This window comes from Pleurodeles waltl, chromosome 7 (genome assembly GCF_031143425.1).
Source record: "Pleurodeles waltl isolate 20211129_DDA chromosome 7, aPleWal1.hap1.20221129, whole genome shotgun sequence".
NCBI classification, from domain to species: domain Eukaryota; kingdom Metazoa; phylum Chordata; class Amphibia; order Caudata; family Salamandridae; genus Pleurodeles; species Pleurodeles waltl.
The window spans coordinates 453,415,933-453,438,750 of NC_090446.1; the positions used below are offsets into that span (position 1 = coordinate 453,415,933).

At 45.0% G+C, this 22,818-nt stretch overlaps 1 protein-coding gene across 1 annotated transcript in view; it reads left to right on the forward strand.

The window, feature by feature from the left end:
- The first annotated feature begins 4,851 nt into the window (after nucleotides 1-4,851).
- Nucleotides 4,852-22,818, forward strand: part of LOC138304174 (sulfotransferase 1C1-like) — a 379,927-nt gene continuing 361,960 nt past the window's right edge. Inside the window, exon 1 of the mRNA XM_069244007.1 lies at nucleotides 4,852-4,989. The gene's annotated coding sequence lies outside the window, so the exon portion shown is untranslated. The remainder of the gene's footprint in view (nucleotides 4,990-22,818) is intronic.

Genomic DNA, 22,818 nt, shown 5'->3' on the forward strand with positions numbered 1-22,818 from the left:
TTCACTGTCTGCCTAGCAGACAGTGAAAAGCGCGACGGGTGCTACTGCACCCATCGCACACCTGCAACACCGCCGGCTTCATTCGGAGCCGGCTTCTGTGTTGCAGGCCCTTTCCCGCTGGGCCGGCGGGCGCTCCCTTGGCAGGCGCCCGCCGGCCCAGCGGGAAAGTCAGAATGGCCCCTGCGGTCGTTTGACCGCGGAGCGGCCAATTGGCGGCTTAAGTTTGGCGGGCGGCAACAGCCGCCCGCCAAACTTGGAATGACCCCCGATGTGTATTCATGAAGAATCCATGGATGGAGAGTGGCACTAGAAAATACTGTACCCAAAAAGGGATGTGTGAGTCCAAGGGTAAAACAAACTGTTGTTAATTAGGGTGTGAAAAATACCAAGGGTTGCCCAGGCCCATGGATCTTGCAAAGACGAAGAGGACCTTGCAAAAGGAAAGGGACTCCTATGAGTGCATGCAGGGGTTTGTGGCCTGTCAAATTACTGACTTATATTACCATTGACGTTTCCACCCACAACCAGCACACCCCTGGGGGCTTGGGACATGACATTTCCTGGGCTTTCCATGAAGGCTGATATTTAGTAAAGATCACAGCTTTAAATGTAGGATTCAAAGATGGCAAGAAATCTGCCTTGCGGGTTGTGTGGTGCTTTTAGGATTTGGAAGCAGAGGTGGCATTTGAGCAGGATGGTTACCTCCTAGAACCTCAACCTGAACAAACGTTTCATGCAGACTGTCCACCTGTTTAACAATGTATTATTAACCTTTATGCTGAGCCTGTGTGTCACGATTAGTATTGCTCTATTAGCCGGCGGGGAACAGGTTCTGGTTTGCACTCTGATATAATGAAGCTGCAGCTACCCATATAGATGCTAGGAAGGTCTGTGAGAAATACAAGTGGTAGTATCAAAGCATTGAGGGCCGTGAGATACACATTGTGCTCTCTGGGATTCTTGTCATGCAATTCAATTGAGCACATGACAAGTCTGGGATCCCCCTCAGTGTCAGCGTAATCCTTTTTTATTTATATGTTTTAAACTGTCACAGGCATGCAGTGCTACTAACAGCACTCAAGTGTGAGCTTCAAACCTATTGGCTTTGCCAGTGCTTACTTATGTTTTAACATGCTGCACTTTGGCATTTTTTATTGAGTACAAGAACTTGTAGCTATCACTCCAGACTGTTCCTTCTAGGCTGGTGGAGGTAGCGGGACAGCAGAGAGCACTGAGTTGAGGCTGGTTGAAACACACAGAAACAATCACAGAAAAACACACACCACTTCCTCTACATTTCACCCGCTGTAGGAGGCCTATGAAGAGAGGAGACCAAATCCAGAAGTCACAGAAGATTCCAGAAAGTACAGGAGCCCCTGCCAACCTAGAAGATGGTGCAAAAGAGGATTCTCCGGTTAGAAGAAGACTGCAGAAGAGCACCAAAGAAGATGGCTGCGGGTTCCTGCGTGATGCAAGAGATGTCCCACGTCGAGATGTTGGATGCAGGCAAGTTGCAGTGCTGGATTCGTCCAACAAGCCTTGGTTCAAGCAATGTTGCGGTTTGCTTCAAAATAGCGCTGCCTGTACCCAGGAGGGACCTGGGTGCCTCAACTTGGACTGAGGAGGTAGAAGGGGCTCCCAACCCATGGAGTGAACCCACAGATGAGCAGTCAGCACCCACGGGAGTCCCAGGACACGGGGACAAAGAAGGTGCAAATTCCAGTTGCTGCAGCACTACAGAAGAAGGTCCAACGCCGCCAGAGACCAACTCAGCGAGTTGTGCGTTGCAGGATGGAGTGCTGGCGACCTGGGCCACGTTGTGCACGAAGGATTCTTGCAAATAGTGCACAGAGGCCTCAGGAGCTACAGATGACGAGGTGCACAGGGGTACTGTCGCAAACCGGTAAGGCAAGCTCTCACCTCTACCAAATTTGGACATCTTGACCTTAGGACAGTCTGGGTTGAAGGGGTCCACTGCCTGTGTTCCAAGGAGCATGCTTGTCGCCAGGAGAGGCGTCCCAGAGAACCGGTCATCGTCTTAGAAGTTGTCTGTTGGAGCAGGGAAGTGACTCCGTCACCCCACGGACGATTCCTTCGGTTCTTCTGGTACAGGACGAGGGCAGGGAGTCCTCAGAGTGTGCACACCTTGGAAACTATTGCAGTTGCTGGCTGGAGCTGAAGTTGCAGGGTCACAATAGCCTTTCTGGATACTTTGTTGCAGTTACAGCGGTTCCTGGAGCATTCTGAGGTTGATCCGATGGTCAGAAGCTGAAGCAGAAGTTGCAGAGGATTTCTGGTGGAAACTTGTAAGCTGAATCTGAAGTGGAACCCATAGGAGAGACCCTAAATAGCCCTAAGAGGGGATTTGGCTACCTAATCAGGTATGCACCTATCAGGAGGGGTCTCTGACGTCACCTGCTGGCACTGGCCAATCAGAGATCTCCAGAGTGTCCCCACACCTTGGAAAACAAGATGGCTAACACCAGGGACACACTGGAGGAGCTCTGGGCACCACCCCTGGGGAGGTGATGGACAGGGAAGTGGTCAATCCCATTTCCTTTGTCCAGTTTCGAGCCAGAGCATGGACTGGGGGGCCCTGAACCGGTGTAGACTGACCTTCAAAGCATTTCTAGAGGCTCTGGGAGGCTACCCCTCCCAAGCCTGTAACACCTATTTCCAAAGGGCTAGGGTGTAACACCCTCCTCCCAAAGGAAATGCTTTTTTCTGCCTTCCTGGGACTAAACTGCTCAGACCCTAGGAGGGCAGATCCCTGTTTGTGAGGTGGCAGCAGCTGTAGCTGCAGTGCAAGCCTCAGAGAGCTAGTTTGGCAGTACTGGGGGTCCATGGTGGAGCCCCCAGAATGCATGGGATTGGCCCTCCAATACCAGATTTGGAATGGGGGGATAATTCCATGATCTTAGACACCTTACATGGCCATATTCGGAGTTACTATTGTGAAGCTACATATAGGTATTGACATGTATGTAGTGCATGCGTGTAATGGTATCCTCGCACTCACGAAGTCTGGGGAATTGGCCCTGGACAGCATGGGGGCACCTTTGCTAGTGCAAAGGTCCCCTCACACTTAGTAACTTTGCACCTAGCCTTCAGTAAATGAAGGTTAGACATATAGGTGACTCATAAGGTACTTAAGTGCAGTGAAAATGGCTGTGAAACAGTGCGTGCACTATTTCATGCAGGCTGCAGTGGCAGTCCTGTGAAAGGGTTTGTCTGAGCTCTTTATGCGTGGCAAAAGAAATGCTTCAGCCCATTAGGATCTCCTGGAACCCCAATGCTCTGGGTGCCTAGTTACCATATACTAGGGACTTATAAGGGTGGTCCAGTGTGCCAATTGGAATTGGAATATGATGTCACTAAACTATCATGACTAATTTGGAAGCAGAGAGAGCATAAGCACTGAAGTTCTGGTTAGCAGAACTTCAGTGGCACAGTTAAGCACTACTGACAACACACACATTAGGCCACCAACCATGAGCACTGGGGTCCTGGCTAACAGCATCCCAGTGAGACAGGCAAAACACACTGACAAATAGGGTTTTAACTATGAGCACTGGGGTTCTGGCTAGCAGGATCCCAGTGAGACAGTAAAACCACACTGACACACACTCACAAACAGGCCAAACGTGGGGGTAACCATGCTAGATGATAATAGTAGTACTGTGTATAAACTGGAAGTACACGTCCATTTATACAGCATTACCTCTAGTGCTATAATTCACGATAAGGGGTCAAATGCTTGTGATAGCTGTCCTTTATGCAAGCTGTCAAATTATGATTACTGTGCACATTTACTAGTTTTCCAATCTCTAAATAAGCCAAGTTAAACGTGAGATTTCACTCAATAGTGCTTTGCATTATACATTCCAAAGCCAACAAACCAACTTTGCTTTGTGTTCTATTTGTGTCAGTTGCCTAATTGCTTACATTTATATTATTGCTTGCCTTACTCAGATGTGTCCATAAATTTGACCTTTTGTCTAGAATTTTTGTCCTGAATTATTTGACCCTTTGTCTTGAATTTTTACAGTCATTGTCCTGATTTTGCCTTCATGCTAGGTAGTCACCGTAGCTCGACCCTGGTGGTACACTGATACAAGAAGTGAACTTGACATTAAGTAGGCACTAGAAAACTTTACTTACCCTTAAGTGGGCCCCAAATAACTTTTTTACGCCTATTTAGCCTCATAAAACTTTCAAATTTGGCATGATGTAAACAATGAGAAATTGTGAAAAAAATCACTAGTGCGAAATGTCACGCTTCTTGGTGGCGGGAGACTGTTCTGAACAGCAATTGTATTTACTACGGCAACAGTATAATCGTGCCCAAAACACTTTCTGTCTCAAACACGCTTCCTGTCGGTCCCTTTCAAGACTGTTGAACGAGCGGTAAGCCCTGGCATTCAATGTTCAGTCACAAAAGCTAATGCAGCAAAGCTAAAATTCCCCAAGCCTCTTCCCAATACGACAAAAGTCTAAAACGGGGCCCCTGTTTTCCACATAAAGAATATTAAAAACATAGTGAAATGATATGCAGATAACGTAGCGGATGGTAGACCCTGGGCGCCTGGAAATGTATAAAAAATGTGGTGGGTCCGTGAGGAAAGGGTACTTTGCAGGCATGGCGATTACAGCGAATGAGTCCTACTCACTAAGTCTGCCTGTGCCAACAAGAATTACTAGGGGCCAGACGTATCAAAGGTTTTTACCCATTCTGTGTCAATGGGAAAATGCTTTGGTACATATGGCCCTAGGTGGCATATGGCCTTTGGACGAAGGTTCTCAAATTGCGATACAGGAAAGGCAGAGAGGCAGGAGAAAAGGGCGGGCGGAGGAAGCGGAAGAGAACGGACTGAAATAAAAGCGTTTGGGAGGGAGCTCAGCTGCTTGAAGTGGGTTCGGGCTAAAGGCTGGAGAGCTAAAAACTTTTAATTGCGTCCATCGGACCCAGAAGAACGTGCGCGTTTTAAGGTAAGGAAAACTGGAGAGGGGTGGGGCGGATGACATCGGACTGGGAGGACACAACGAAAAGAATGAGAGGGGGAAAGACGATGCAGAGACCGGGAGAGAGGTGACATTGAAATACGGATTAAGATATCTAGAGAGACAAAGGAATGCTCATGGACAAAGGAGATATGACGGACAAAATGAAGGTGAGGGAGAAAAACAGTGGGGGAAAAGAGGTAACTAAGCACAAAGGAAAGTGAGAGAAAGACCATAGAAAAAGAGAAAAGTAAGCGGTAGGAATGGGAAACACAGCAAAGATGGAGAGAGAATGAGCTAGGAGAAAGACATAAGGCTCAGAAGGAAGATGTAATGTAGGCGCTTCCGACGTTCAGCCGTTCTGCACGATTAATGTAAAAATAATTACATACGCTTGTTCTGTTTGTGCGTGTGGTCACGGGATGCTCATGAAGGCTACTTCGATCCACACTCCCCTCGCGCGTGGCCTCACTGCCTTCCCAGCCACAGCCTTTATTATATATATACGCCCTTTTCGTCTTCAGGGCAAAACCATATTCCCAGAACATACAGGGTATATATTATGCACCCTCCCCTAATGGTAGGGTCTAGTGTCCAGTTACGTGATTGGAACGCGACACTACATTCCTCCTAAAAATAAAACAACTGAAAATGGACAACAAAACCTCAAGTCACCCATCCACCAGATGGTCGCGTTGTTGCGCAGATTATAACGTGTAGCCTCTGACAAGAGATAACATAATGGGCCGAAGTCTGCGTGGCATCGGGTGACACGTCAGGGGACGGAACACTACGAGGGTCATCATCAGGTAGCAATATCATGTCACTGCCTATACATGGATTAGGTACACCCTTGGCGACACCAGTGGAAGGATGGAACTTCTTGAAAAAAGGATATGTTGCAGGTGACCACGTCAGCTCTGCGTTGCGCCACCACTGACGGATTATGTCCAGGGAGTGGTACCAAACGGCATGCGGAATTTACTTCCAGACGCCAGCTCTCTCAATAGCACTTTGTCACCAACCACAAGATCTGACGACACCGCTCGTCTCTTCCGGCTTGCATAATTATTCGTGGATAATCATCGCTCTTGAACTTGATCAGGGTTGATGGATGGAGGGACGCAAGAGCGGTGATGCGGGATGAAATCAATAGCAGCTTGCCCAAAAACTACATGTCCAGGGGCTCGGTTAGTCGTTGAATAAGGGGTCTGGCGATAGTTTAGCAAAAACAAGTATATGGCATAGTCACTGGTTTGACCACTGGCATGGGTGATGCGTATCACTTTGTTTTGTGCTCTCATAAACTGTTCAACTTCCCCATTAGCCTGGGGCCATCGTGGTGTTATTCGACGGTGTCGAACACCGGTGCTGTCAAAGTACCCTGCCAATTCCTGACTCTGGAAAGGTGGACCATTATCAGTTTTGATTTCAGAGATGAGACCATGTGTGGCCATGAGCTTCTCCAACCTGGAGATCACCACATCAGCTGTGAGAGATGGTATGATTTCCACCTTTGGGTATTTGGAGAAGTCATCAACCAAAACAATTGTGTGATGGCCGTCCGGGAGACTCCTAAAATCAAGGCTCGCTGACACCTAGGGTTCTTCCGGGTAGGCTCTGTTTCAACTAGAACTGGTCGGCTGGGCTCACCAGAGGCCTGGCACCACACACAAGACCTCACCACATCCTCCACCTATTCATCAATAAAGTGAAACCACACTTTTGATCTCAGACTTTTTTTTGTCTTGACCATACCTTGGTGACCATTGTGAGCAAGCTGCACCACTCAGCAGTGAGAGACGATGGTATGACCAACCTGCACCCTCTAAACACACATCCATCTGTGTCCACTGTTAGTTCATCTCGAACATTGTACTAACAACCCAGAATACGTTGTGATTCAGAAGTTAGAGTGGGTAGTTGTTTCTTCACCATGTACCACTGATTGGTCCGCATGGCAGTTAACACCTTTTGTAAACACTCATCGGCTTCGGTAGCCTGAACAACCTCACTCAGCAAGAGGGGTCACGGTCGAGACCGGTCTGACACATATTTGACGTACTCTTCCGTTTCTCAGGAATCATGTACTTCTTCCCCTGACGTGGCTTGTGGATGTCTTGACATATAATCAGCAGGGTTCTCAGACCCAGGACGGTATTCTAACTGACATCTGTAATCCTGAAACTGGAGCATCCTTTTCTCTATCCTGGGAGGAGGCTTTGATGCCGTGCCGTTGAACAAAGGTATTAGGGGTTTGTGATCCGTTGTCACTACGAAAGGGCGACCATACACATAGATGTGAAAATGCTTACCGCCCCAATGCACAGTAATGGCTTCCTTCTCTATTTGAGAGTACCTTTGTTCAGTCTCAGTGAGAGATCGGCTGGCGTACGCTACCGGGGACCAGGTCCCTTCACCTTGATCTTGGAATAGCACAGCTCCTAGTCCTTTTGGCCCTGCATCGACAGCAACTTTAGTTTTTTTCTTGGGGTCGAAATACCTCAACGTAGTTTCACTAGACAAAGCATCCTTGATAGCCTCAAATGCCATTTGCTCAGCTGAACCCCATGTCCAAGATTCAGATGCTTTGGTCAATTTACGGAGAGGTTGTGAGAGAGTGGACAGGTCTTTTATAAATCGCCCACAGTAATTTACCATCCCCAAAAAACTTCGAACTTCGGTCACACATGTGGAAGGAGGTACATCTTTGATGTTGCTTACTTTCGCTGGGTCCGGTGCAACGCCACCGGCTGAGAATACATACCCAAAGAACTGTATTCTGTCTTTCAGGAATTCGCACTTACTGTGATGCAGCGTTAGCCCAGACTCCTGGATCATCTGAAGCACACTTCTGAGATGGGAATGGTGTTCTGCAATGGTGGGTGCATGAACCAGAATGTCACCACTGACATTGATCGTCCCAGGTAGATCTGCTAGTAGTTCTTGTATCACATTTTGGAAGACCTCAGCGGCGCTGGAGATCCCAAAATTCAAACGCTTATACCTTCTCAGCCCAATGTGAGTAGAACATTTTGTGATAGAGCGCAACTCCTCTGACAGCACCAGCTGGTGCTATCCTGATCTTAAGTCCATCTTTGAAAACCAACAGGACCCACTGAGCTCACCAATAATGTCATCAATCATGGGTGTTAAATGTCTCTCCCGTTTAATGGCTACATTCGGGAGGCGCATGTCCACACAGATGCAGACTTCTCCAGGTTGTTTGGGTTTGCGTGCCACGACGATTGGTGACACCCATGGCGTTGGTCCTGTCACTCTTTCTATGATACCTGCCTTCTCAAGATAATCCAACTCCTTCTCTACCTGGGGTCGGAGGTGAAACGCAATGCACCTATGGTGAAGGGCGACTGCCTGCACCGTCTTGTCGAAGTGTAGCTTTACCTCCCTACTCTTTAAACACCCAATTCCTTCGAACACTCCTTGGTATTGGGCCAACAGCTCTGTTACTGACTCCTGATGTATGCTGAGTGCAAAGGTGACTACTCCGAGATCTTCTGCCACATTGCAGCCTAGCAGAATTCCTTGTCCCTCTTGTGTTACATAGACTTTAGCCAGGGTGGTTTGAGACCCATGTGAGATGGTAGTCTGGAATATACCCTTTAGGGCAAGTGGCGTGTTCTGGCCGTAGGCGTAGACTTCTACTTTGGCTTTGGCAAGTATAGGAATCAGCGGCATCTTACGGTATTCATCAGCGGCTAGGAGATATAGCGATGCTCCCGTCTCAACCACGGCCCGGATCCCTTGACCTTGGCATTTTGGCAATGTTATTGACACAAAGGGAGTGTTCCCAACCATGAACAATGAATGAATGGCGTGTACCGCGGCTTCATGGTCATCCATGTCTCTACCATGCTCAGATTTGTCAGTTGCCACGTTGGCGGGAGTGTTTCCTGTTCGTGCTTTGCTTGACCTAAACACTTTCACAAAGTGATGTAACTTTCCACAACCAGCACACTTCTTACCCCGTGTTGGACACTCAGACAGTTTGTGCGTTGATCCACCACAATACCCACATTGTCTCGTTGGCTGTTAGTTTGGGCAGTACTTTGTTCTGCTCGTGGTTGGAGCTACTATGTTAGCTGCCTCCTCTTTTATGGGCCTCTGTAAGGCCGCCTCCATATGAGAGGCTCTGGCTTTAGATAGCTCCTTTGTGCGCCCCATCCGTAGGATGTCGGGTGGAGAAATTCCAGAATCCTCCAGGATCCGTTCTCTGATTTTTATTGCTAAACAACCTTGTATTATTTGCCCTCTTATCTCTTCTGTCTCGTCATTGAACCTGCATGTGCAGGCCAGATCCCTAAGTCTTATGTGGAAAGAGTCTAGTGACTCTTCTGCTTGTTGACAGGCTTGCCTGAAAACAAAACTCTTGTACTCAGGGGCTTGTGCAGATGGGGGCCCCTTCGATGAGAAATGACTCTATGGGCGGTATAGCTGACATGGTAGCGGTGGGTGCATGTTTGCGAAGAGCTTGGGTGACTGCAGATCGAAAACTATAGGCAGGGGCACTCACCAGATAGTCAGCAGCCAAAACTGTGTAGAGAGCCTGAGTGCCAAGTCACAAAGTCATACAGGAGGCCTGGGGGCACCTAAGTACTCTCCTAAAATGAGGAGGGGCAGGAGGATCCTCTGTAGCAGTAGGCTGAAGAAACTCCCACACATAGGAGGCAGCAGGAAGAGCCGGGAGCTCTCCAAAACGGCAGAATCAGCAGCACAGCAGAAAGGAGCCTGATATAAACAGTGTGGGCTGGGCCACAGACACAGGCCACAGGAAGGAAACAACGCGCTCCTCACAGCAGGCACGCCAACACCAATGAAATAGAAATGCGGGGTGAAAACAGACCTCCACAGGCACCAGGGGCAGCGTGCACACATATATGAGGAGCGGCTTGGGAGCGTCCGACAGTAGGAGACACCACCGGTTCGTCTGAACCCACATGGCGGCTGGGGAGCGGCCAACAGCAGGAGATACCGCCGGTTTGTCTGAACCCACGTGGCACGAGCACCGCGACTGAAGCGTCCGTCACGGGTCAGAGCAGCACAGTGAGTCTCGTGCTCTGTCCTCCGTCGCCAAAATGTAATGTCGGCGCTTCCGACATTCAGCCGTTCTGCACGATTAATGTAAAAATAATTACACACGCTTGTTCTGTTTGTGCTTGTGGTCACGGGAGGCTCATGAAGGCTGCTTCGATCTGCACTCCCCTCGTGCTTGGCCTCACTGTCTTCCCAGCCACAACCTTTATTATATATATACGAAATAAACTGTTAGGTTGGCTGTGCGGGGGGGTCCATTTACTAGCCGCAAGAGAAAGGCTAAAACTTGCTATATTCAAAATAATTGTGCCATCTCAGTATCCATGCACCTTACAAGTATGATCATATCAGCATATATGTGCTTTAATGATAAAGTTAACATAATATGTCAATGGTCGCTGCCCAGACCGAGATATATCTCTTTAAAGAATGTAGGTCTTTAGAATATTAGCATGCAGAGCTGTGAAAATGAAGAGGAATAAGAAATAGGAAGGTTCTAGCACATGCTGGGATTGAACTACAACCCCAAACATTTTTAAAGCCTCTCCATGGCAAGGACCTGTAGATCTAAGTACATGGGCCTTATGAACTATATGTAGAACGTTATCCCAAGGGGAAAGCAATATGAGTTCTCTGCTGTGCTTCGAAACCTTTGAGGGTCAATGTCCCTACTAAAACTTTGTCTTTAGTCCCCAGTCAGTGAGACAAAGAAACCAGATAGAATTGTTGCAATGTGGGAGGGACTACTCACTGAGTTTGAGCTAAAAATATGCCAAACTTAGATCAAAGCACAAAAATGCTATAGATATTCAAAATCCATCAACGAAATATGATCTGTTTTTCCCAGTCACAGAAATAATTATGGCTTTCAGAAACCAAACACCGGCCCAGAACTAATGTTCTGATGTCCACTTAGCAGGGTCACAGGGTTCTGTTATTTGGAGATGACAAAAGCCACAGTTCGCTCAAGGGGATTACTGGTGCTCAAAGCAGGCTATCAGCAGGAGCAATAACTGTTCTGTATCTCCTAAACAGCAGGTCCAGACCAAAAGTTTATGATAAATGCAGCTCCCACGGCCCCTGAGGGAATCACTTAATAAACCAGTTTCTTTCAGCAACAGGGAAACTGGGATTTTAAGGGTAGGGTCCAATTGCAAATTTAAATGGCTATATCATCAGAAATGTGGGGTCATCATACAATAGTAGTTGAAACTGTTCTGGAATGAGGGCGACTGACCATAGTCAATGGGAAACATCAATGTTGTGTTAGTGCTGCTGGTTGCAGGTTGCAGGTGTGGGCACTGGCATTCATTTTAGGGACTGGCTTATCTTTTATCATCAGACTATGACCCAGTGCCATAGAGAGGGCAGAAAAGGGAAAAAGAACAAGGAAAAGAGAGAAAAACAGTGATAGCAGGAAGAAGGTAAGTGTGAAAAGAACCTCAAGAGACAGATAAAGAAATACAACCAGTAGGGTGCTAAACGAAAGGGGCATCAGGTAGCATGAAAGCTGGGCAGCCTTGGTAATTGGCAACCCCTGCATTTAGAAGCAGACACTGAAGAAAAACTTCAGGCTCCTATACTTTTTCCTAGCAATGGCATAATATAGATGGGCAGTGGAGAATAGACAGTACGTAAGCATAGCACTGGTGCAGTCTTTAAATGCCTCCCGCATGCCCTTTTCACTTCTGATGTTCAGATGTCCTTCTGTCTGACCACAGCTGGTAGTCAGGAATGGTCTTAAAGGCATCTACATGGCTTAGGTGTGGTTTCTTTCACATAGATCTTCAATCAGTTGGGGTTTGTTCTTTGTTCTCTTCGTCAGGGATGTTCCACTCCTTGCTGAGTAGCCCTGGACTACTTCTCTGAGGCCAGCTGCAACAGCAGGGGTCTTCCAGTGTTAATATAATTAACTGGATTTGGAGAATTAGCTCTTGCTCAGTTCTGGGGGAACTGACAGGAAACCAAGGCCAATTAAAAGGTGTAACACTTTCAAAATGATAACCCTGGCGACTCAGTGCAAGGTCTTCCTTGACAGTTTCTCAAAGGACGGGAGGAAGCTGACACCAAATGGTAAATTGGGTGTATATTGCACTAGAAATGACAGGCTTCCCAGGAGAAGTCTAGTTTCAGAAAGTAGTTAGCTCAGCACCAAGAGGGGAGGCTATAGGTGCCATGAAATGTGGGTGGTGCTCCACACAGTGTAGACACTGAGCATTGGCAAGCCATCCACAGACACATCAGGAAGCATGCCCACCTGCTCAGGCAGTCAAACCATTTTAGGCTAGTTTTTTGTTGTGTTCAGGCAGGTCTTTGGTTTTAGTAGATTACAACCTGAAATCAGAAAAAGTGTGATACATACACTAAGCTTTTGCTGTGCTACCTCAGGGGCTACACCAAGGAATGGGAAGCTGAAACAGCGTGTGCAGTCACTCACCATTTTGAACGCCTTGAAATGTTCTCACAGAGAGGACACCATTCATAGAGCACACACTCTTCAAGCAAGCCTAAGCTAAGTCACGCATCACACAATTGTGAGTAAGTGGGAGTCTTAGTGAGGGACAGAGTTGCTGAAGGGATCTGTCTATACTTCTGTAACGATTACTAACAGTACAGTTAAAAAGGCTAGCTGACATTTGCCGTCAAGTCTTAATTTCCCCATATCTTATTGCGTTGACAGTAGCCGCGTTCCACTATGGATGGGACTAAACTTCGGACCTCCTTATAAGTGCCTTACCAATCCTTACGGCAGGATGGAGAGAGGTAACAGGAGTTCCAGGCCCCATCAGGATTACAAGATCAAGGGTCTGCTGTTTGTCACTGAGATTCACTTCCTGCTGAACTCAAGGGAAATGTCCAAGTGAAACTGTGGTGAACAGTGGAGAAAGGCATGTGGGTATCAGTGATGAAACTTGATTTTCCTATGTTGATCCCCAAAAACATGGAATCAGCATTATTGCTGCATGCTTCATCACCCCTAGAACTACTCATTCCAGGTATGGGGTATTAGGAAAGTATTAGGATAGATTCCGGTTCATTTGTTGAGGGCCCCTGGTGTGCCTCCTATTCAGCAGAGTCTGGCACTGCTGTAGGGTCGCCTAATGATTGAGAAGCAATTCTCTGTGGTATTGAAATCCAATTCCTTTGGCACTAAAAATTAAAGGTCACCAAACAACACAAAAAGGAGGCAGGATGCAACAGTCAACTATTCCTGATTGACTTTCATCCCACAACTGGGCAAAGAAGGAAGGAGGAGAAAGAGAAATATAGAGAGGAACAGTACAAAGGAGACAGACCAGTGGTACAAGTTGTGCAGGTGATCTGCAAGGGCACTCTTTTGTGGGGATCATCACCATACTCTTTTCGTCACCATACTTTGGCGAGAGCAATGAAAAGAAAGGCAGAAAGTGGAGCAAGAAGGAGGAAGGAGGAAGAGACATATAGGAAAACAACGCAAACAGAGAAAACAGAGATGAGAAGGACTCTGCAAGAGTTAAATAAAGAGACATGGGTCAGAGAGTGTTAGGTGATGGAAGAAAGAAGCATGAGGTAGAATCAAGACTAGACAGTCGAGTGCAGTTGTCCGCAATCCAGGCATTGGTCAGTGCCCGTGATGGGCTCCTAGGAAAGTCTTTGGAATTCTTCACATGTTTTACACAAGTTAATCATTGGCAGAGACGGAGGAGGCACAGGAAGACATAGGAAGGAGGCAGAACTTGGCATTGCAGTAAGTGAGAGAAGAAAAGTGTTGAATAATTTGCTCTTTGGATGTGATCCCATGCTATGCCCTGTGGTTTCCTGCCGCATTCACACCCTGCCCTAAAATTGACTTACTGACTCTCCTGTTTTTCATTTGATGGTTCAGACAAAGATTCAGTGGTGTCACATCTCTGTGAAGAGAGCGCACAAAGTATGGAAAGAAGATTAGTTGGACTACCAACCAATGAGGGCAAATATAAACCAGTGCAGAATTTGTACGTTTTTCATAAGAATGTATATAATTTATGAACATTTAAAAAGGGTAATGCCATTTTGTGGACTTGCCAGTGCGAAAATGGCTTGTCTTACTTGTTGCATTGTCATATTTGAGCCTTAAGAATATTTTTCAGTTTCTGGTTTGACTTTAATGTTGTATACAGGGCCGGCCTTAGCGCTGAAGGCGCCCTGTACAACAGTGTTTGATGGCGCCCCTCAATGACCACCTCTGCCACAGATTCCCTCACTACCACCTTTTAACAGTGCCCCTCAAGTGTCTATAGTCAGTCTCTCTCAAATGCATTTAATTAGTTTTATAGCACCATTCTTACCAGTGTAGAGTGTCAGAACACTTTACAAGGCACACACATTACACAGAGGAAATCAATCATAGGCGTGTAAATCAGTGTATAAGAAATATTACATAAGACAGAGGACTACAAGATGTAGGAGCCTCATGTCATCCAGACTGGTAGACAGTATTGTTTAAGAGTGCTTGGTCTGGAGAAGTACAAACCCAGAATGTAAAATGCAACACCATGGCTGGAGTGGTTCCCTTTAATTATAAGAATTGATTTCTACCCAAATGAACCCGTTTTGCAACTTTGGGATAATAAAAAACGGGGGAATAATCATAACACTCTGATTTATACCTTGCAGTATGCATGCAGCTCTTTGATGACAGTTAATAGTTTACTGCTCTATATAAGGATTTTAACTTATACACTGCAAGTAACAAAAGGACCTCTCTGACAAAAGCAGTAACCCACTGACCTATTTGCATTATTTACACTTTGTGATCGGCATAGTACACGTTCTTTGCAGGAGGCATATTAACCCTCTGCCCAACCTTAAAACTTTCACTAGAGAAAACCCCCATCTCTCTCCAGGCAGAACATCAATCACCAGAATTTAATTGACATTTTTATTGTTGCCTAAAATCTGCCAGAGGCGAGGAACGTTGCAGTAGTGGCTTTTCGCACTGGAATATACTTGCAAACGCAGCGCCCCCGCTCAAAGTCTGCACCTGGTGTAGTGGCACCAGTTGCACCGCCCTGGAGCCTGCCCTGGTTGTATAATGTTGTAAATGGATTGACACATAAGTAAAGCGTATTACACCTCGTACAAATCAATTAACCTCCAGCTTGCACTGCAAACTAAATGCTTCCAATGCATACCCATGCTTGACACATAAGGATATAAGGAAAAGCACAGTGAGGAGAAGTGATTTGCGCAGGATTACACAATTTGACCAAATAGACAAGTCAGGATTTGAGTGCAGCGTCACCAATACACCCCACCTCTTCCCATCTCGTTTGCACTTCAGCAGCGAACAATGCTTTGAGCATAGCTGCCATTCGTAAGATTTTCTTCAGAGTACAATTATTATAGTTTTGATCAAAGTCTAAATGTTGACAATTTCAAGGCTATGGTTTCTGTGAGCTGGGCTGGGAATAAGATCATATTCAACACAGGCTTCTAAGCTTTTGTATATTTTATTTAATTTTGTCTTCTCTCTCCAGCTTAATTAAATGATATACGTGGGGTCTGTTGTACAGAGCCATTTTGTGGTTACAGAGTCTGCAATTCCAAAAATCACACTGTTTTAGACTGCAAAATTGCTTTTTTAAATCTACTAAATCCATTTTATGTTTCAATAACATGTTAATGTAATGCAAAATCGGTTAAGAAAGGCATAACGAATTGCCATTTGGAAGGTGCATATTAAGGAGTCCCTGCCAAATATCAATTTGTTATAGTTTTATCATTTTTTGGAAGCACAATCTGTTTGTAAAATATTGAAGAGTTACAGAGTTGGGATGGTAACACATACACACAAAAAAGGGATTCCATTTGGGCCCTTTCCGCTTTGTGAACGTAAAACAAAACAAGTTTGATGGGGGAAGTAAACAACTTAAAAAAATAAATTAATTTTTCCTTATATAGTCCTGTTTCCTTGAAAGAAAACAGGCTGCATTAAAAAAAAGTAGGCCATAGTGGCCGCATTTACAGTGATTGGATTATTAGCTGGTGCTGAACTTATTTTTTTAAACAATTCTGTGAGTTTGCTCTCCATTCAGACAGCACAGGTGACTAGACAGGCACATCAGACCCAATACCAACCAACAATATTTCTAAAGAAACCCTGAAGACTTGTCCTCTCCAAACCTACGTTAGAGACTAGCCTTTTCTCATGTGCTGCTTTTTTCTCTTCTCTGCCTTTCTCTTTCTCTATGCAAATATGTTAATTCTTCCTACTGTTACTTATTAAGTACTCTTGCTGCCCTTAAGGGAAAGCCTGTGCAATATAAAAACATCAATACATGAGTAAAAAGTACATTTTATTCAAAGAATTTTATTGTAAAGTTTGTTTTTGTTGTAGAATCAGTTGTATTAACACCTTTGGTGGAAAGAGCCCAATGCTCGAAAACACCTTTGGCAAACACGAAGGGGCATATTTATAAGCCCCTCGTGGCACCTTGCGCCACATTAGCGTTTTTTTTTCTTTTTTTCGCTAATGTGGCCCAACGAGGCCAAAATCCTCACGCCATATTTACAAAGTGGCGCAATGCATGCTTTGCACCACTTTGTAACCCTTTGCACTACATTATGCCTGTGCCAGGCATTCTGTATGCAAAGAGGTCATTCCCCCGTTGGGGGTGGCCGAAAAAATGGCGCAAGGAAATCTAAAAGATTTCCTTGCGTCATTTTTTACGGCACTCTTAATGCTTGCTCAAAACAGGCGTTAAAAGGGGGCTTCCATTATTTATAATGGGCCCCTCTGCACTCTGCAGGAGTAGCGCCAATATTTTGGCGCTACTCCTGCAGAGTACATCAATAGTGTCAATACAAATGATGCTATTGCCCCCTACCCTGCGCCATGGTGCGCCGTATCTCAGATACGGTGCCCACATGGTGGCTGTAGGGGGGCCCTAAGGGGCACAAGGAAAGTGGTGCTGTAGTAGGTGCAGCTCCACTTTTCTTAAATATGCCCCTAAATGTTAGTCAAAGCACATTGCATTGTGTGGCTTCAGGGTTTGCTTTTAACACTGTAAGTATGGTCTCAAAAATTGCTCTGGGCTAAAAGCAACTATCAGAAGCAAATACACATGCTATTTAAAGGAACACTACAAGTCCCACAGTGGAGTGTAAAAGAAACACTTGGCAACTTTGTGCTAAAATTAGCGTTTTTTAAACAGAAACGCACATCCTTTCCATACTATTTTTTTTAGAATAACCATCATAGAAAGTACTCATTCATAGAGGTGGGCAGCAACTGAAGGCGTGAGGCTTGCTCAAATCAGATGCCTGGCTCTAGCTCTGCCCAAGGACCTCTTGGACACTCGAGCCTAAAACTAGCCAAATATTTTGTCTTTTTATAGAGTCAGGTGAAGCTAGCAATATAAACATTAAAAAATAGTAAATTGGCATCTCTTAACTTTGTATTTGATTATTCTAGAAAACAATTCTTTTGTGAACACGATTTAACACATATTCATTCCACACACTGTATTGATTTAACTCTTTAAAGAATAAAATACAAAGCATTAACTTTTGATGTGAACTGGGAGAGAGAAAGGAATATGCATTTAGTGGTATTAGTCCTGGCTTCCCCTCTTGAGCAAATTGTGTGACTCTGCAATTACTTTATTTCACAGTGCCTCCTTTTCCTTCATCATCGCATCTGAAAGCACTGTTAAGCACATCAGTTCAGGAAATGTACAGCACAAAAGCAGCTTGTGCAAATGTCCCTTCATAGGCACCTCCTGGCACGCACTAGGCCGCATATTGGGGTTGCACAATAACTAACTTGGCTCTTGGTTCACTAATGCCATTGTCTTCAGGATCTGGGGGCATGAATGCTTCCAAGTTCATGTTTAGAAACTATCACTTCTAATACAGTCCAGTCAGTGCTTTGGCATAATTCATACTACTAAAATGAAACATTGCATGTTAAAGAAATATATTTGTTGTGTTCTGATGAGTCTATTATATTCTAAAGAATGTTTTTTGCACGATTGCATGTCCAATCCTTTGATGGGTTGGCTCATGCGCGCACTCTTCTTAGAACTAAGTTAGGTCCTTGGTTCAGCTCCGATGCGGCTGTCTGTGTTACTGTTTGGCCTGCCCACCACTACTCACTCATACATCTCAATATTTGGAATACGTAAGAGGTTTTGCTAACATGTAATGGTGGTCTGACCTGGACTTTCCATTTAAATTCCAGAAAGTATTAGAAGTGCTAAGAGCCCTCAATTCTGTGTGCGTGGTTATCGAGTCCAGATTTCTTCTTTGCATTCTACTTGTTGTCCTGAATGGAATTACCATGACTACAAGAACCAAGATGCTAAGAAGATACCTGGACCGGCTAGGACTAGGAAAACAGGGAGCTCTGGGCTGGATCCATGATTTTCTAGGTCACAGCTGTAAACAGGATTTGTTTTGAAGACAAGGTGAGGGATGAGAGTTACTTTAGAGCTGGGCTTTCTGGCAGCACTGTGGATAATCTTGGCATAGACTATAGTATGAGATTCAATGCAATGAAGTTTAAAACTCTCTTGGGTAATTTTCCCCCTCCTATACCAGTCCTTCCCCCTCCAGAGTCGGACTCGCCTGTAGGGCAGTCAGGCAGTGCCCGATGGGTTGGTCTGACAGATCAGTGTGTGGGCTGTTTTTAAGCTGTTGTGGGTCGGTTTATGGCCAGGTGGGCTGGTTTGTACTGTAGATTTATCTGATATCGCCACTTTTTAGCTATCTACTTCACAAATGGGGGGTGGGCACTTTTATTTTGGTGTTGGGCCTATTTTTCGTCCTAGCACGACGCTGTCCAACTCCCACCTCCTATGTGCGTAATGTGTTACCCACTGCTAATTGCCTGTATTTCGGGAAAGCCATTCAGCTGACAATAAGGCCTTTACAAGAAAATCTATTGAACAATGCTGCCTTGAAATATGATTCTAGGAGGCCAGAGAAGGGGAGGCTGTATCAGTGTGAGAAAGTTAGACAAAGTACAGTCAATCTGTCTCCCGTTACATCTCTCTATACCACAGAAAGGGGGAAATGGTTTCCAGGTTCTAGGCGCGCAGCCAGGATATTCCTCCATGGCACTTCAGCAGCCTGTGGCTTTTTTGTGTCCCAGAAAGCTCCTTCCTAGCTCACTTCCTTCGGCTCACTTTCCTCGTAGGGTTACATACACATGGGTCTGTGATGATCCTTCTGGGGGTTGCCCATTCCGCCTAATTCTAAGTATTTCTGTCCGAGTATGGAAGTTTCCAATACATAATTTCTTTGTGTGACCACCATCATTTTCGTAAGCCACTGAGCCCTACGCTTTCTTTTCATATATCAGTGCTTTTAACATTTGTGGTTCATTTGCTTTATTTGGAGCAACTGTACTAACACACTTTTCTGGTCCTCCACATCTGGAATCCATCCCTGGGTTTCACCGGCCTGGTCGTGACAGCAGCTGGACAATCCGAGGCTTCCATTGACTTCAAAGAGTGTCCCTTCTCACCTCTGCATCTGGGTATCCTCTGGTTGGGACACTCTCCAACCTTCCTCTTGTCTGTTGGTGTCCGCAGTGTCCACTGGGAAGGATCCTGAATCACGCAAACTCCAACCACTACTCCCTGTGCTAGTCTAAGGGGTGACTGGGTGGGTAACTACCTTGCACCTGGCTGCTGGGGACACTTACCCTACTTACCTCTGGTGTTTTCATCTATCCCAGCTCCTAGTTAACTACCACACTTACCTTGGTTGAGTTCACTATTTCACATTGCATTTTCTTAGTATATGGTTTGCCCCCACCATAGGACTCTGTGTATTTTATGCTATTTCTGTTGGTTATTTTGTGCAGATATTGTGTGTAGATATCTCCAAAAGGGAGATACACCAGTGCTAGTCTAGTAATAGTGCCTTATTAAAGAATCCTTTATTTTTGCAATACTTGCATGGTTCTTTCTTATGAGTAAGTTACTGTCTGACTACTTTGGTATTGCAAGTGTGTTACATAGCTCCTGGATAAGCTTCGGCTGCTCGCCTCAGCTACTCCTAGATAGCTTTTGCTAGCCGGACAACTATTCACTATCAGTAAGGGTTGCCTGGACTCAGTCTATGGTGCCACATCATAGGTGTACAAAATAAACTGATCCAGCCTCCTACACTGGTGGTGCAGCAGTGGGATAAGACACTTACATTGCTTTACCACTTGGTCAGCAGACAGTGACTTTCCATAAGAAAGATCACTACTAGCTATTGGTTGCATACTACACTAATAACTTCAAGAACTTCCAAACTTTTGCCTGGGTAGTCAGGTGTCTAGCATAGCCCTGTCTCCAAGCCTTTTTAAACATTTAGAAACTTAGACTTGGTAGGTGCATCACATACACTACTCTAAGACCATGTCTTTAGTGGAGAACACTGACCAGACTCAGGAGTCTAGGTATGAGGGGCTTAGGTACAAAGAACTTAGGTCCCTGTGTTCAGTTAGAAACTTGAAGACAGGTAGTAACCCTAACAAAGCTATTCTCCTAGACCTACTTATTCAAGATTACCTTCAGAATCCTGATAGCGAAAGAGAATTAGATGGGGAGGGTGAACCTCTAGTGTTGGAAAAGGAAGTATCAGGTACTTCCTACGACCTCACTGGGCAGAACCATGAGGATTCTGGAGAGAACCTTGAACCTGCAGGGAGCTGTGCTGGTAGCACAAGAGAGGGTCGTAGGCCCCCTTTTTCTCCCCCTGGGTTGGTAAAAAGGGTATCCAAGAGGAGTGTATCCTGCTTATCCTCAGCTTCCCTTGCCTCAGCATCTGCTGTTGCCACTATCCACTCTAGCTCAGATGAGGGCTCCCTAGATGGGGGTCAGCTTAGTGAAACTTGAGAAGGCCAAACTCAAGTCGATAAAACAGCAGCTGGCTCTAGAGAGAGAGAGGCCCTATAGATGGAACGGGAAAGAGAGAATTTGGGGTTAGTACCCCATGGTGGCAGCATAATAGAGTCCAGGGTCAAGGAAGACACATTTGATTTTAGGAATCTTGGCAGGATAGTCCCTCCTTACAAGTCTGGGGATGAAATCCATAAGTGGATTACTGCTTTAGAGAGAGCTCGCCTCAGCTACCCCTAGAAAGATTTTGCTATCTGAACACCTATTCACTATCACTAAGGGTTGCCTGGACTCAGTATAGGGTACCACACCATGGGTGTGATAACGCGTCCCTTTATGATATTTTATTACACATCAGGACTCGTTTTAGGCCAATGAATCTTTTGACCCAATTGAGAGACACCTTAGGACGAGATAGCTAATCAATATATCAATCAATACATCAATAATGTCATCAATATTTATCACGACAATGAATTTCACTTTAGTCAAAGTCATTAATCAATTCAAAGACGCTACCATGACCTTTCAGCCATGAATAACCACACCTTGTTTAGTAGAATTTTATGAGTTTTATTCCCTATTAATTACAGTCTAATAGCAAATACGTTAATCTCAACACCAAGAAACATAATAGCATAGTCACGATATGGCAACTTTGGTAAGCTTTCATTAAAGCGAGAATCACAAACATCAGAACATAACATGGTGTGAACATAGATCAATTTAGCAGAGTGTCAATAACGCGTCAGTTCAACAAAGCATAATCTCAGTCATTTGTCTATTTGAGTCAGTTTGGTGAAAACCTGTCCTAACCACTGATTAGCATTCGCATGTTGGGCTTCATGCAAAACATTTTAGAACACCAATTTGGAAAACATCTAGCTAAGGTCTCTGTCAAAAGCAAGCAGTTGGTACCTAGAAAGGAAAAGCAAACAGACAAATCACAATCGCATTGTCATAATTACCCTCCAAAGTTTAGGTCAGCGCACAGGTTCAGTCTTCATCCTCAGGACTTCAGTCAAATTGCTATCAGTCAGAACTGAGCTCCGGGGCAAAAGGGCACTTTCCTCATAAGGAGGTAAAGTGTAAAATGGACAATTCTAAGGGCGAGGATGGTTTTAAGTAACCCACCAAGTCACCAAACAGAGTGACAGAGTTTCTGGATAAAATCAATAGCATTCCCTAACCCACCTAAATGACTCCCCGTGACATGGGTTTTTATCCCTTTTTCGATGTACATTCCCCCAAAATTTTATTGGACATTTGTTATACCCCACTATCTTTAACCTATCAGAAAGTACATTAGGTAATCCAATTCTTCACCCCATGTTGTTTTACAATTCTTTGATTGGTCTTCGTAATTGACGTCTTCAGAGGTGGTACGTCCGGTATGATTTCATCCTTCTGTAATTCTTTGCACATCTTTTGGTCAGCAGTTCCATTGTCTTCACCGGTTTGAATGACCTTGTACATTACATTAATCTACACTGTTTCAATTTACTTTTAACATTTATTCTGTAAACGAGAGAAAGTGATGGGAACGGATCTAACATGGTTACATTCATCTTCCAAGTTTGAAGAAAAAAAACAGGCAGGGTCATGTCCCCTTGTGAGTCATCACACTGAAAAATAGAAAAATGCATTTAATATGAGAGCCAGGGCAGCTAAGCTTCGGCTCGTGCTAACTTTAGGCCTATGAGGATTTCAATACAGATTCAATAACGCAAACATTAGTATAAACTTATTTAAACATAATATAAACATTTGGGTCATTATTATTAGTCTACGTATACATTGGTGGCCACTCCTCGTGGTCACAATTCAAGTGCATGTTTAAGCAAAATTACCATTATTATAGTTTCTATGCGGCATCATCACACATTGATTCATAAACATTTCA